Genomic DNA, 13,083 nt, shown 5'->3' on the forward strand with positions numbered 1-13,083 from the left:
GGGCAACGTGATTTATATGAATAATAAGTTTTTGTTTTTTCATAAAATGTTAACAATAATTTATATTATGTATTTTCATTTTCAGGTATGTATAACCGGCTTTTGGGGTCTGCTACTGATATAATAAATAATAGTAAGTAATTAATTGAATCATTCATCTTAGCACTTATACTTAGGTACCTTTAAAGTCAGATTCTCGTCGAGTGTTGGAGTGAACATTAAATAATATATATTTACATGTATTTGGTAAGTGATATATTCGAGTATTTCGAGTATGAACGTAGTTTAAGTACAGTAGCTTATATTTATAATATTTTTATATAATAAAAAAAATAAGTTACCTATTAACGATGTTCACCAAAGGGTTGATTTTGTTTAATGAATGAATAAGGTTTGATGATGTATATTAACACCATTGAAAATGGGCCATTTATTACAAAATGCAGTACAAAGTGACCTGTATTCATTATTTTCCAGTGTGGAATTCTCGGAGATTAATAATATTGTTAATAACTACAACTTAATAAACTAATTATGTAGGTATAAATTAATTATCAGATAACTTGTTGAAAATGTTCACATGAATTAAAAAAAACATTTCATATTTAGGGCATAAGTACTATAAAATGGTCTAGACGCAACTTTATGACAACATTAACATCTGTGCACACGGCTTATGTAATGTGAATCTAAGATAATAACGAAACATCATGTTTATTTACGAAAAGCTTACTTTTACGACTAATAATACTAATCCTGAAAAACGTTTAGGACAGCCATTCTCTAAGTGTGTTCCGCGACACCCCTGCAGGGGTCCCGCAAGAATTTAGAACACTATGCTTTAGTCGCCTCAAAAATTGTAGGGTTAGGTTAAATTTTACGTACAATGTATGGTATTTCGCTTTCCAAAAGGGTTCCGTCAAAAAATAAGATTGAGAACCGCTGGTTTAGGATAAACTGACCGGGTGACCTTGGTAGGGTAAACTGCCCAATGATTGACGGTTGCTTTTGAATAGGACTCAGTGGAGGGGATATAGGTATGATACTGATATGATGCCTCGGGTGCTCGCGCTTATACTTAGTTCGTTTTTTTAAGGTAAACAATCTTGATGTAAATTTTAATTGAAAAACACATTTAAAAAATATGTTACGGCAAATATGTAACAATCATGAATCGAATACGATCATTTATATTCTTCTGCTTTCATAAGTAATATTTACTGATTTTTAAAAAGCGTTTTTCAATAAAAGACTTGTCAAGATCGCTTACCTTCTTTCAAGTTCTTTCTAATGCTAAAAAAACGAGCTATAGGTACAGTCACCTGCAATAATATGTCATGCTATGAAGGCCGCAAAAACATCTGACACGATGTTATTTGTAGAGCCATAAGAGCGTGTCACATATTTTTGCGGCCTTCGAAGAGTAACATATTATTGCAGGTGACTGTACTACTGTACACAAAATGCACAGCGAGCGTCATAAGGCGGGAACCCATTCAGATAGTAGTTTCTGGGTAATAAAACGGTTATTTCCGATTGAAAAAATATCACCGCAGACAGATCATTATTAATATTATTATCCATAGCCTTCCTCTGCGGTATAATATAATATAATTAACATAATTAGGGGTGATTCACACCGTATGCCCATTCGTTATATAAACATCTGTATCAATTCATTGGTAGTCTGCCAATACTCGTAATTAATTAACCACAAATCCTAATCGGATTGAGAAAGCGATCGGGTAAATAGCGACCCTTCTAAACGGTGCTATCATTCAAATAAAACAATTAGAGTAGCCGCCAATTGACTATACCATAGAGTAAGACAAGAGTGCTCACTCCATACATCAGTTTGGTCCTAAAAATATTAGTATTTCCATAGCAACTTTCACATCTAGCATCGAGTAGCGGAATTATCAGTCCTTTAAGTCAGCGGTTCTTAACCTTTTTCCATCCACGGACCCCTAGGAAATCAAGCAGAAGTCCAAGGACCCCTTAATAAAACAAAAATCAGCAATACATTTCAGACCGGTGAGAATAAGTGCCCCCGTACCCCCGTACTACTCGCGGACCCTCAGGGGTCCGCGGACCACAGGTTAAGAAACATTGCTTTAAGTAGTAGTACTAGTACTGTCAAGTGACAATAGATGTAGCACCGACCGGAAAGCCTTATGTTGTTGAGATTAGAGTTTAAGCTCTATATATAACTCCGTATAAGATAAATAAAGTCTAAGAAAAAAACTTGCCTCGGAAATCAAGAAAAAGTCATTCTCGAATATATGGTGCACACACCTTTGGCCTATTCTCGGCTAGATGGCGTGGACGACACCGTTTGATATTTAACAATTTTAACACATATCAGTGAAAGAACATGGGTCAGTATGAACAATAAAAATTAAAAATAATTTATCCGTAAACATATATTGATTAATTTATACATTTTCAATTTTATTTTCAGTTTTAATCGTGTGTCGATAGATGGCAGTAAATGTTATGTGACTACAAAATTTACTTTGGCAATAGCCCTGTATACTATATATTCTCTTTGGAAATACTAATATTTCTGGAAAATCATCCATTCACAAAATTCATTCATTTTTTTCATTCGGAAAATTGCGGGGCACTTTTGGATGAGACTAGCCCAGGACCGGGATAAGTGGCGTACACGAAGAGAGGCCTATGCTCAGCAGTGGGCGACTGAAGGCTAGAATGATGATGATGATGATGAATATTTCTGGGACCAAAACTGATGTATGGAGTGAGCACTTTTGTATTACTTACTATATTTCTCTATGACTACACAGACACAGGCACACACCACCACCAGACAGATAAGATGGGCCAGCGCGTAGAGAGGGTAGTGGTGTCGGATGGTTTATGGCGCGGCGGGATGGCGATGGGATAGCCCCTGTCGGTTTTTCGTCCGCACATCAATGGTGATGCTATCTATGGTGCGTACGCATCTAGTTGGGGTGGTCTGTTGACCATATATTAAAAAGCAGCGGTCGGCAACCTTTTAGCAGCCAAGGGCTACATAGCAGTTAACGGAGGTGATGCGGGCCGTACTTTGTTAATATTTATGACTTTATGAGACATTGTCGTTTGTCACTATTACATATGTAAAATAGCCAAGGCGCACTCGGGCCGCAAGCCGCAAGTGACAGGTTCACGAGCCGCATGCGGCTCGCGGGCCGCAGGTTGCCGACCGCTGATACAAAGGATCTCTTTTCATATGAACATATACAAGAATACAAGTCTGGACCTGCCTCCAGCTACTATAACCGCGACATAGGACACCGCGAGGTGTACCAAAGTAATTTACCCATCCTGTAGACAATCTCAATAAACATTTCGTTAGCGCGATGTAGAAATCGCCGCTCTCGATACAACGCCATCTAGCATGATATTTTGTAAACCTTTTTATATGAAAGTACTACTGACGCGAACTAGGTAGCGATTAATTAAAGCCAACGTACCCGCTAATGCTCAACCTTACACCTACGAAATAAAATCGACGCAGGCTCCAACTGGATATCTTAACCCATTCGGACTTAAAAAGTTCTAACACCAATATAATTTGGACCACAGCTCATCCCTAAATGTGTGAGCTAGACGCGCAGTGATTTTCATCAAGTTGACGTAACATAGGTAGAATCTGAATAGGCATTTTGCGCGCGCAGCTTTAAGCGTGTGGGAATCACTTCGCCGGCAGTTACCAGCCAGGCCACACGCTTTCCTCTCTTTCACGTAAACATTGCCACCCCCTCCCTCTCAAAAACAAAACACTACCCTGGCTGGTTTCAAAACGTGCTTCTCTTTCCAGACTTTCTCGTGACTTTGGATAACGTGAAGCAATATTCGTGTTATTAGTATAGTTTAGTGATATAGTTTCTTGGTTGTTAGTAAAGTTGCCGGTTCAGCGGTGGTGTGAGTATGTAGATAGAAAGCAGTTGAGATAAGCGCTTACGTAAGGCCAGAGTTGGTCGCTGAAAGCGCTCCTTAGGGATACGGTTATCAGATTTATTTTTGGGGAAAAGCCTGATTTATACAGTAAACGTCGCGTAGTAAACCAGATTAACGCCTTAAGGATTTGTTGAACGGAGGATGACAGGTAACTCGTTTTTTAGTCAAAATAACACTTTTTGACGATGTAAACGTGATTGCTCGTTCTTGGTTTATAATAGTTATTTTTATATATAATTTGACACAAAAAAGGTAATGAGTTCAAGCCTCATTGGCCCTCAATAGTCCTAATGGTTAGCTAAAAAATAACTGTATTCCCGTTGCTAGGGAGGTTTTGGGATTATATTGAGCAACTTTTATAATGGGACGCACCCCGAAATCACGATAAAAATATATGGCTGTTTCATACATTTTGGCTGGTCCATTTTCTATGGGAGGGTACATTTTTTAGCGATTTCTGGGTGGTCCCATAGTAAAAGTTGCTCAGTGTAATCTCAAAACTTCCCTGGCAACAGGAAACAATTATTTTTTAGCCTCCGGAATATTCTCACTACGGGAACGTAGTTATGTTTTAGCCACCGGAATATTCTCACAACGGGAATGCAATTATTTTTTAGCCACCGGAATATTCTCACAACGGGAATGCAATTATTTTTAGCCACCGGAATATTCTCACAACGGGAATGCAGTTATTTTTAGCCACCGGAATGTTCTCACAACGGGAATGCAATTATTTTTTAGCCACCGGAATATTCTCACAACGGGATCGCAGTAATTTTTTAGCCATTCGAATATTCTCTACACATAGGGAGAGTTAGAAATAGAAACTAATTTTATAAACGATCTTAATCGTAAGTTTCACGATTTGCTATAATCTAAATTAGCTTGTCTGAATTGGGCTATTAAGAACGACTTTCGATAATGAACTTTAGCCTTAGTGAAATGAGATTAGGTCACAGAGGAGAGGGCTCGTGTTTTTGATCAATACACGTAAGTACTCAATAGATTTGTAGCAGAATATCTAACTGTACAGATCTGATACTGTAAAAACTACTTGCATTAAATCTCGTTAGTTCCAACGTATCATGGTCCTAGCTAAATTGGTTGTCAATACTTACGCTATAGAATTTCCAATTTGCAAGAACCCTACATGGCATAACAATCCCGTGTGGTGACTGTAGGACGTTACAATCGGCGCGATTCGGGAAATGAATTAGAGATGCACTAGATATGAAATAGTAAAGATATGTGACGTTCCACGGCAAAAGGTACCATTTCCCCGGCTGAATATTGGAGCGGCGTTAATAATAGTGTAAGCGCCAGCTGCCATAAGGTACCTTTTGCCGTGGAACGTCACATATCTTTACTATTTCATATCTAATGCATTTCTAATTCATTTCCCGAATCGCGCCGAATGACTCTGTTGCAATCTGATGAACCATATTATGAAGTAACATTTGTTTTGTTTCATTACTTTCTCAAAGCTATTTATCCCAATGAGTATTACTGCAATGTTCTGCCACCAGAGTGCAGCACTAATTTGTTTAGACATAGAGTAACTTATAAATACTAGGTCTCAAACAAGTTTTTGACAAGTTTTTACTATGATATTAATGCATCAAGGCGGTTTGTTTACAGGTGGCCTACCGAGAAACGCGAAAATCGTAATTTCTTAATCTGCCTCTCTATCGATCGAATAACAATAGTGATAGAGAGGCAGAAACCGAACTTTTGATTGTCGTGTTTCGATGGCCATGTGATTGATCTAGTGACGCCCTCTACGCAAAGTTTCGCGTAATATTCCCTATTTATAAGGTTAAAAAAAGGTTTTTTTAATGGTTAACCTCACGAGGGTAAAGATCTTGTAGCCGAATCAGCCTATCAAATTGGATATGAATGTAATAATTCGTTTCAAAATTAAGGTCTTGGATTCAGCATTGAAATCTGAATACCAAGTCTCAAGTTTTACATTTGACGGACCAATTAGGGCTCAAACAAGGTTCCATTTAAATATTTGCCTAGAAATTGTAGGATCTCAAAAGGAATTTCATTAGAGATATCAATATCACCCGGCCATTTATGCAAAATTTGTTAGGCTATTTCTCAGCCTAAATCATGAGTGATTTCTTTGATTATACGTTCTAGGTTTTTGACTTATTGCCTTTTTCTGACATTGCCTCTCGTTTGACCCTTAGCCAGGGTTAAATTTATTTATTATATGGGTATTTTCACTTAAAAGTGTACCTTTTACTTTTTTCGAATATCCATCTGCTTTTGGGTTATTTATTTCTACTCAGTTTCAAGAGGACGATCGATTTAAAAAGAAAAAAAAATCCCAAAAAATGACAGTTTTGTAACGTTTTAACATACATTTTGTATAGACCGTTACAAAAACTGACACCCAAAATTTGTATGGAAAACTGGGGACACTTGTTTCTTTGTCTCATTTAATAGTACCTACTCGTGATTCTTAGTCTAAATAACCCAAAAGTTGATGGTTTTTCGAAAAAAAAAGTAAACGGTACCAAATTTTCGCAAAATATGTTACACATAGTGCAAAATTTCTGACCATGTTACTTATACCTACTATCTACTCGTACATTTTGATTATTGTTCGATGAAATTATCAGTAACGATCTAGTCCAGATTTTTCCCTGTGTAAGAAAAATGTGGTGAAGACCGTCTATCAGGTACCTAAAGGGGCCCACTGATTAACAGTCCGCCGGACGGTATCGGCCGGTCAGTTAGAACAAAATTTTGACAGTTCCGAACAACTGACAGGCCGATACCGTCCGGCGGACTGTTAATCAGTGGGTCTCTTAAGACCGTCTATCGGGTACCTAAAACCATCTATCAGGAAGTCCGTTTTTTTTAGCATTAGAAAGAACTTCGCAGAAGTAAGCTTGAGGTTCCAAATCCGGCACTTCTAGCAGTAATAATTTGAAGTAAATTATATGTATTGACCATGCTAAATTAGATAATTCAATAATTGTTAACAAATAACGAGCCTGATAGAAACTGCACGCTTGCTTCTGTGGAGTTCTTTCTAATGCTAAAAAAAACGAACTATAGGGCATACTGAAAATTCCTGGACTGGCCACAGAATAAATAAGTCGTCTCCTATATCAGAATCCCGAAACTTTTAGTATGGACCACGTATAACGAACATTTAGAACTCTGCGCCGCGTCTAATAATTCTTTCAATTCAAGCAATACAAAAAAGACAATAAGTTTAAAAGAAACTGTAATAGGATGACAAATACTGATGATTTTAATATCATTCAAGCCAGTTATTAAATCGTCCGCCAGTCTTGCCCACGGGCCGATTGGAAAATTCCGTTTTCTCAGCAGTTTTTTAATATAATCTGCGCAAACGATCAGGCCGGCCGACTGAGGAATGATGAAATTAATTTCCTTTTTGCATTTTTTACGGAAACTTTCTTGGCGTAGACGTTGTCAAAAGTGTTACAGCCCTGTTTTAATATTAAATTTAGACAGCTTAGCCAAGATGACAGACGTACATCTAAAACACCGGACAAGTGCGAGTCGGACTCGCTCACCGAGGGTTCCGTACTTTTTAGTATTTGTTGTTATAGCTGCAACAGAAATACATCATCTGTGAATTTCAACTGTCTAGCTATCACGGTTCGTGAGATACAGCCTGGTGACAGACGGACGGACGGACAGCGGAGTCTTAGTAATAGGGTCCCGTTTTACCCTTTGGGTACGGAACCCAAAAACCTTAAATTGAAAAAAATACCTAATAATATATCGAGTAGACAGATGTTACGAAAAGCCACGTGACTTCGTAGGTACAGAAAAACTTTTTTCAAATTCTCTGCCAAATAGAAATTCAACCTTTAGAATGTATTTCAAGGTATACGTCAAAATTGTTAAAATGTGAAACTTTTAAATTTGTAACTTGCACACGATTTTTTGCCACGGTCCTCGATTTAGTAGTTGCTTTTGCTATAAAAATTCTAGGATTTTAGTTATTCTAGAAACTTCCCAAGGTAATATTTTTGGTTTGTTTGTAAGTAGTTTTCCTAGTTTAAGGTTTATGTTTACCTAATATTTTTTCACATTTCTACAGAAATGCAAGAAAATTCGTGCCTAGAATATTACGTGAAATTACATATACATAGGTACATACAGCACACTGAAATGGAGTAACTAACGTGACGTGATAAATCCTTGAACGAAAGTTTCTATAGTTTTAGTTCATTCGTGTTGGTTTTTGCTTACCCGCTAATTCTAGGACAAAATCAAATATTAACTGTATAATTTTTTTTTCCTTTATAGAACATTTTGTAGTTATTCGTTTAAATAGATGTAGTTTAAAATGTATTAAGGAATTGTACTATCAGATATAGAGCGGCCCAGGTGCTCAGAATTATCTGAGCACGCCTCTATTGCAAAGACGTTAGAGTGCGTGTTCAGATATTTTAGAGCAGCTCGACCGCTCCGATGTATCTGACGGCGACTGTACAAAACTACGGTTCAATAGAAAGAGCTTACCCGGGACTTTTAAGCAAATTTCTTGCTGGTATCTAGTGTACCAGTTTCTTTTTGTGCCATGAAAGGACCTTTCGTAGTAAAAAGTTTTACTTTCTTTTTATATTCTTGGTCAAAGTTCTTGCATTTCTATGGCACAGAACTCACGGAGCGAAAAGACATCGCGCACCGCGGCATGCGATGCGGTTCAATTGTTACTGTCGTGAGTTGAAAAAAATTTTTTGGAAAAAAAATCTTTGATTGGTACAAGCTTTTATCGCTGACTGTACTTTTCTTACGACGGACAACTAATACTCATCGAGACAATTCTAAAAACCCCTAACACAATTAGGTTGCGTTGTTTCATCACAGAGTTCCTATGGCCACCTCCTGTCTCCATCATTAGATCAGCTCGATGGTACCATAATATTGCATTGTCATCCGATTTATACATGCATGCAAAATTTCAGCTCAATCGGAAACCGGGAAGTGGATCAAATTTAACTTGCAAGATTTTATTACAGACAGACAGACAGACAACGGTCAGGTGAAACTAAATAAAAGCTTGTAAAAAAAGCAATGTAAATAAATATTCGGAAGATTGCTGAATAAATGATAGCTCACTCTAGAACGGTCCGGATCATGGCTAAAGAGGCCATGGCGTCCGACACTTCATTTTCTGCAGGAAGCATGAACACCGAGGCTCGGGAGTCGCATTGGCAGTCGATAGAAAAATAACTGTCAGATGTCTCGGCCTGGACCCGGGCCGTTTTAGCTAGAGTCATCCTTAAGATTAGCTCAGGACCAGGAACATAGGCGTATTTAATCATCTATGCTCAATACAGTAGTGAACAATACTCGTAAGAGGCTGAAAACGGCGATGGTCATGACCTGTAAAAAGTGCATTATGCAATGGCTATCATATATATGCCAAAATATATCCCGATATCGAGAAACGACCAGTGAAATGGTAATCACCTGTTAGCAACTATATCAGGCATGATTTTTAGGCAGATCTGACGGAATAGTTAAGCTATACTTACAAAGCAAAAATATCCTGATAGGTCGAAGTGTATCCGCAAGGACCCCCGAAATAATAAGATAAGATAGGATAGCTATACAAAGCATATACACATTATACACTGTGCCCTTTTCTCGCGAACGTTCTCAGTTTTGTATGGAGAATCTTCTCACTCGAGAATATTTCCCATTCTTGAGAACGGCACAACTCTAAACAGCTTCGTGTATTCCGCGCAAGGAAAGGCGACCCAAGACAAGTGAAGCGGGAATGCCGCTTATTTACATAGTGGATGCAAGTTTAGTAAGTGCTGCTTTGCATTTTATCAGCTTCAAGAGCCAGCAATATGTTCTTGGAGTAAATAAGGAGGGCTGTTTCGGTAGTGTTTAGATTCACAGTGTTTTACGACAGAAAAATTCAACGGCATAGAGTTAGAAGAAAAGCCTGCAGCGATTTTAATACGCAGTGTTATTTATACGTCATAATTTCATAGAAGTTTGACGTTTAAAATAACTTGCACTGCGTATGCTCTTAAAATCGCTGGAGACTTTTCTTGATCTAACTCTAAATGTGTTTGGGTTATTTAAATGTCTACGGTAAATATAAAAATACGATATAAATGCAATGTAATAGTGCACCTTGCAACCAAGCTCATCTCCAAATTACCTACCTACATCTTAACAAGATTCTAAAAAATGCACATAAAATTGTAAGTTTGGCTGGCGCCCAACGTGGGGCACGTTAGGTGCTCATGTAGGTAATTGTTATTATTGAACCATACTGTATCAATGCATATATAGTTATTTACGATACAAGTGCGGAAAAGAGGAAATTCTACCTATTCGCACGTGTATCGTACAACGTTTTACAGTACATATGGCCCTTTAAACTTTTGACTTACGCACGAAAAGTGCTATTTTACGCACTAGTGCGGGAAAATAGGACCATATGTAATTATGTACTGTAAAATAATTTCTGATTTCTGATCGAAGTCTTGGATCAAATTGAGAAAATCTAAACTATCGAAAGGGATTCCAATAGAAAGATTTAATTGGAAATTTAGAGTGTTAATGTGCCTGACATAAAAGGACGATATCTGTAACGATGAGTGTTACGGGAAGTTACACTAACAAATCTAGCAATCCTGATAAACATGTTTTACCATTTCTTGTCCCACACAAATGAACAAAAGAACAATTATTTTCGTCGAAAACCTTAACACTGGCTGAAAGTGAGAGCGACCGCGGTCGAAAGTGGTTTAAAAATAAAAACAAGCCGAGAATAACTTGTAACAAACTTGCAGAATTAGTCTTTGACGTATTTTTGGGACGGCATAATGAGCCATCTTTTTTGTAAGGGTTGCAAAACTTTGTCAAGCAAAATCTTATTTCTTAGAGCAAAAGTGACGATCGGGATTTATTGTATTTTTTTGTGATGCGGAGTTTGTTTATTATTTTGTCCTTCAGATATCACTGTAACAACGCGCGTTTTTCTAAAATCGAGAGTCAGCCTTAAAGTACACGCCATAAAACGCACAAGGTGGCAGTAAAAAAAGTTTCGAACCTTTTTTGACTCGGCACTAAAAATGGTTGTATCATTTTATGCAGCTCGTCATCTAGCTACATACATACTTATATACGGTCAGCAACACTACCAAAAATTTAATATTGCTTGTCACTAGGAACTATCATAGTAAGGAAAAAAGCACTAAAATAGTTATATTTATACTCGTAACTGTTCCTGATTACGTAACTTAACACATTCATTGCCACTAAGTGCTACGAGTTACGCTCGTAGCGCGTAGCCACGTCTTTGCCTTATGTAGCGCGTAGTCGCTACGAACAGTGTACCCGACAGTCGGGTTCTTGGCCCTGAATGTTAAGAATGGTTTAAAATAGTCAGTGGATGAAACGTACGCTCGAGCACCAAAATTGCCTTTAATACGTTAAAATTGAATTGCAACATTGTATGCTAAAATGCTTAAAAAGTAATTAAACCTTCAATTGATCCGCATCAATCGGCTCTGTGGGCCGCTGGCATCATTCATTAATAGCAGAGTATTCACAAAACACTTTTGCACTCGAGTGTAATGCCCACTAAAACCTGACCTGCCGGCGTATGGATAGCTATATCCATCTTTATCCACGTGATAAAATAGCTGTTACTTTTCAACAAGGTGGGATAGAAAGTGACGGACACCGTTTTATCACACTGTCACGTAGAGAAAAACGACCATCATATCCATACAACGGTTACTTATTCCTTAGAACGCGATAGAAACAGTGAAAGATAATAAAAGTGCGGCTATCTTAAGGTACCGTTCCAGCAATACTGCAGCCGTTTTGCAGCATGATATTACTGGCCACTGCATTGCTACCTCGAATGTCAAGAATCCGCGTAGCGACATCGATAATTTCGGTACCATTAACCCCTCTAGGAACGTAGCAGGACTTCTTCCCTCGACCCAATAAGATCTCGCATCACTGATCTCAAGATCGCTGGTGGCGTAGCGGTAAGTACGTGCGACTTTCAATCCGAACGTCGCGGGTTCAAACCCCGGCTCGTACCAATGAGTTTTTCGGAACTTATGTACGAAATATCATTTGATATTTAGTAGTTGCTTTTCGGTAAAGGAAAACATAAAAACCGGACTCATCCCAATAAGGCCTAGTTTCCCCTCCGGGTTGGAAGGTCAGATGGCAGTAAGTTGCTTTCGTAAAAAATACCTACGTCGATTCTCGGGATGAGTTGTCAAGCAGACCCCAGGCTCCCATGAGCAGTGGCTAAAATGCCAGGATAACGCAAGGTAGAAGGGAATCACTGATCGCAATATCACGTTCCACTGGTTGGCCTGCGATCTCGACTCGCCCGCGCGCTACCGATGGGACCACAAGGCTATAACGTGACCATTGAACTCGCATTAAAGATGCAGGCGTCGGTAACCTGATTATTACTTACAGGTGTGAAAGCTATTACATTCTATATATCTTGGCTATCTAACCTTAATACGTCAACAGTTAAGTCTTTCTAGCAGTCAAAGGTTAAGTAGGTAATCCAATTCAGACTTGCCATGCTCATGTTGATAGGTGCAAACGAAATGAAGTGAAAGTCGTGCATGAAATGTGCGCCAATTATCAAGAAGGTTGTCATGGTCAAGTATCAAAACCAGTTCAAAACTATAACAAATTGCTAAATTAGAATTGACCTCACGATCACATTTAACATGCTTGAAAATTAAATCTACATAAAAGCTCTTGTACCTATACCGTTACATGAAAAAGACAAAAGACGATCTATATGGAGATTCTTAACTAAAGTAGTCTTGTGATCTTGAAAAATTGTGTCGAGCGCTATAATAGCGTAACTTACAAAGTGCTGAATCTAGCTAAGCAACTTAACCCAGTTTTAAAACTTGAAGCACTCAACCCTAGCGCAGTCGGCTGTGTCATATCAATCAACCGCAGCTTATAAATTATTGATGACGCGGCACTGGTCGCTAACTAGAAATAATATGAGATTTTTATTATGATGACGTACATACATAGAAAAGTGTGTGTATAGATGTGACTCGATGATTTATTGCTAAATATGGGGACAATGCAAAA

General features: G+C 38.1%; 1 protein-coding gene across 2 annotated transcripts in view; it reads left to right on the top strand.

Moving 5' to 3' along the window:
* The window catches only part of LOC134670014 (calmodulin-like), a 331,833-nt gene that overhangs the window by 77,428 nt on the left and 241,322 nt on the right, over positions 1 to 13,083 (top strand). Inside the window, exon 1 of one of the 2 annotated variants that reach the window (XM_063527682.1) lies at positions 3,583 to 3,934. The exons of the other annotated variant lie outside the window; for it this stretch is intronic. The gene's annotated coding sequence lies outside the window, so the exon portion shown is untranslated. Of the gene's footprint in view, positions 1 to 3,582; positions 3,935 to 13,083 lie in introns of those variants that run through there. 2 annotated transcript variants of the gene reach the window in all.

This window comes from Cydia fagiglandana, chromosome 13 (genome assembly GCF_963556715.1).
Source record: "Cydia fagiglandana chromosome 13, ilCydFagi1.1, whole genome shotgun sequence".
Lineage (NCBI taxonomy): Eukaryota > Metazoa > Arthropoda > Insecta > Lepidoptera > Tortricidae > Cydia > Cydia fagiglandana.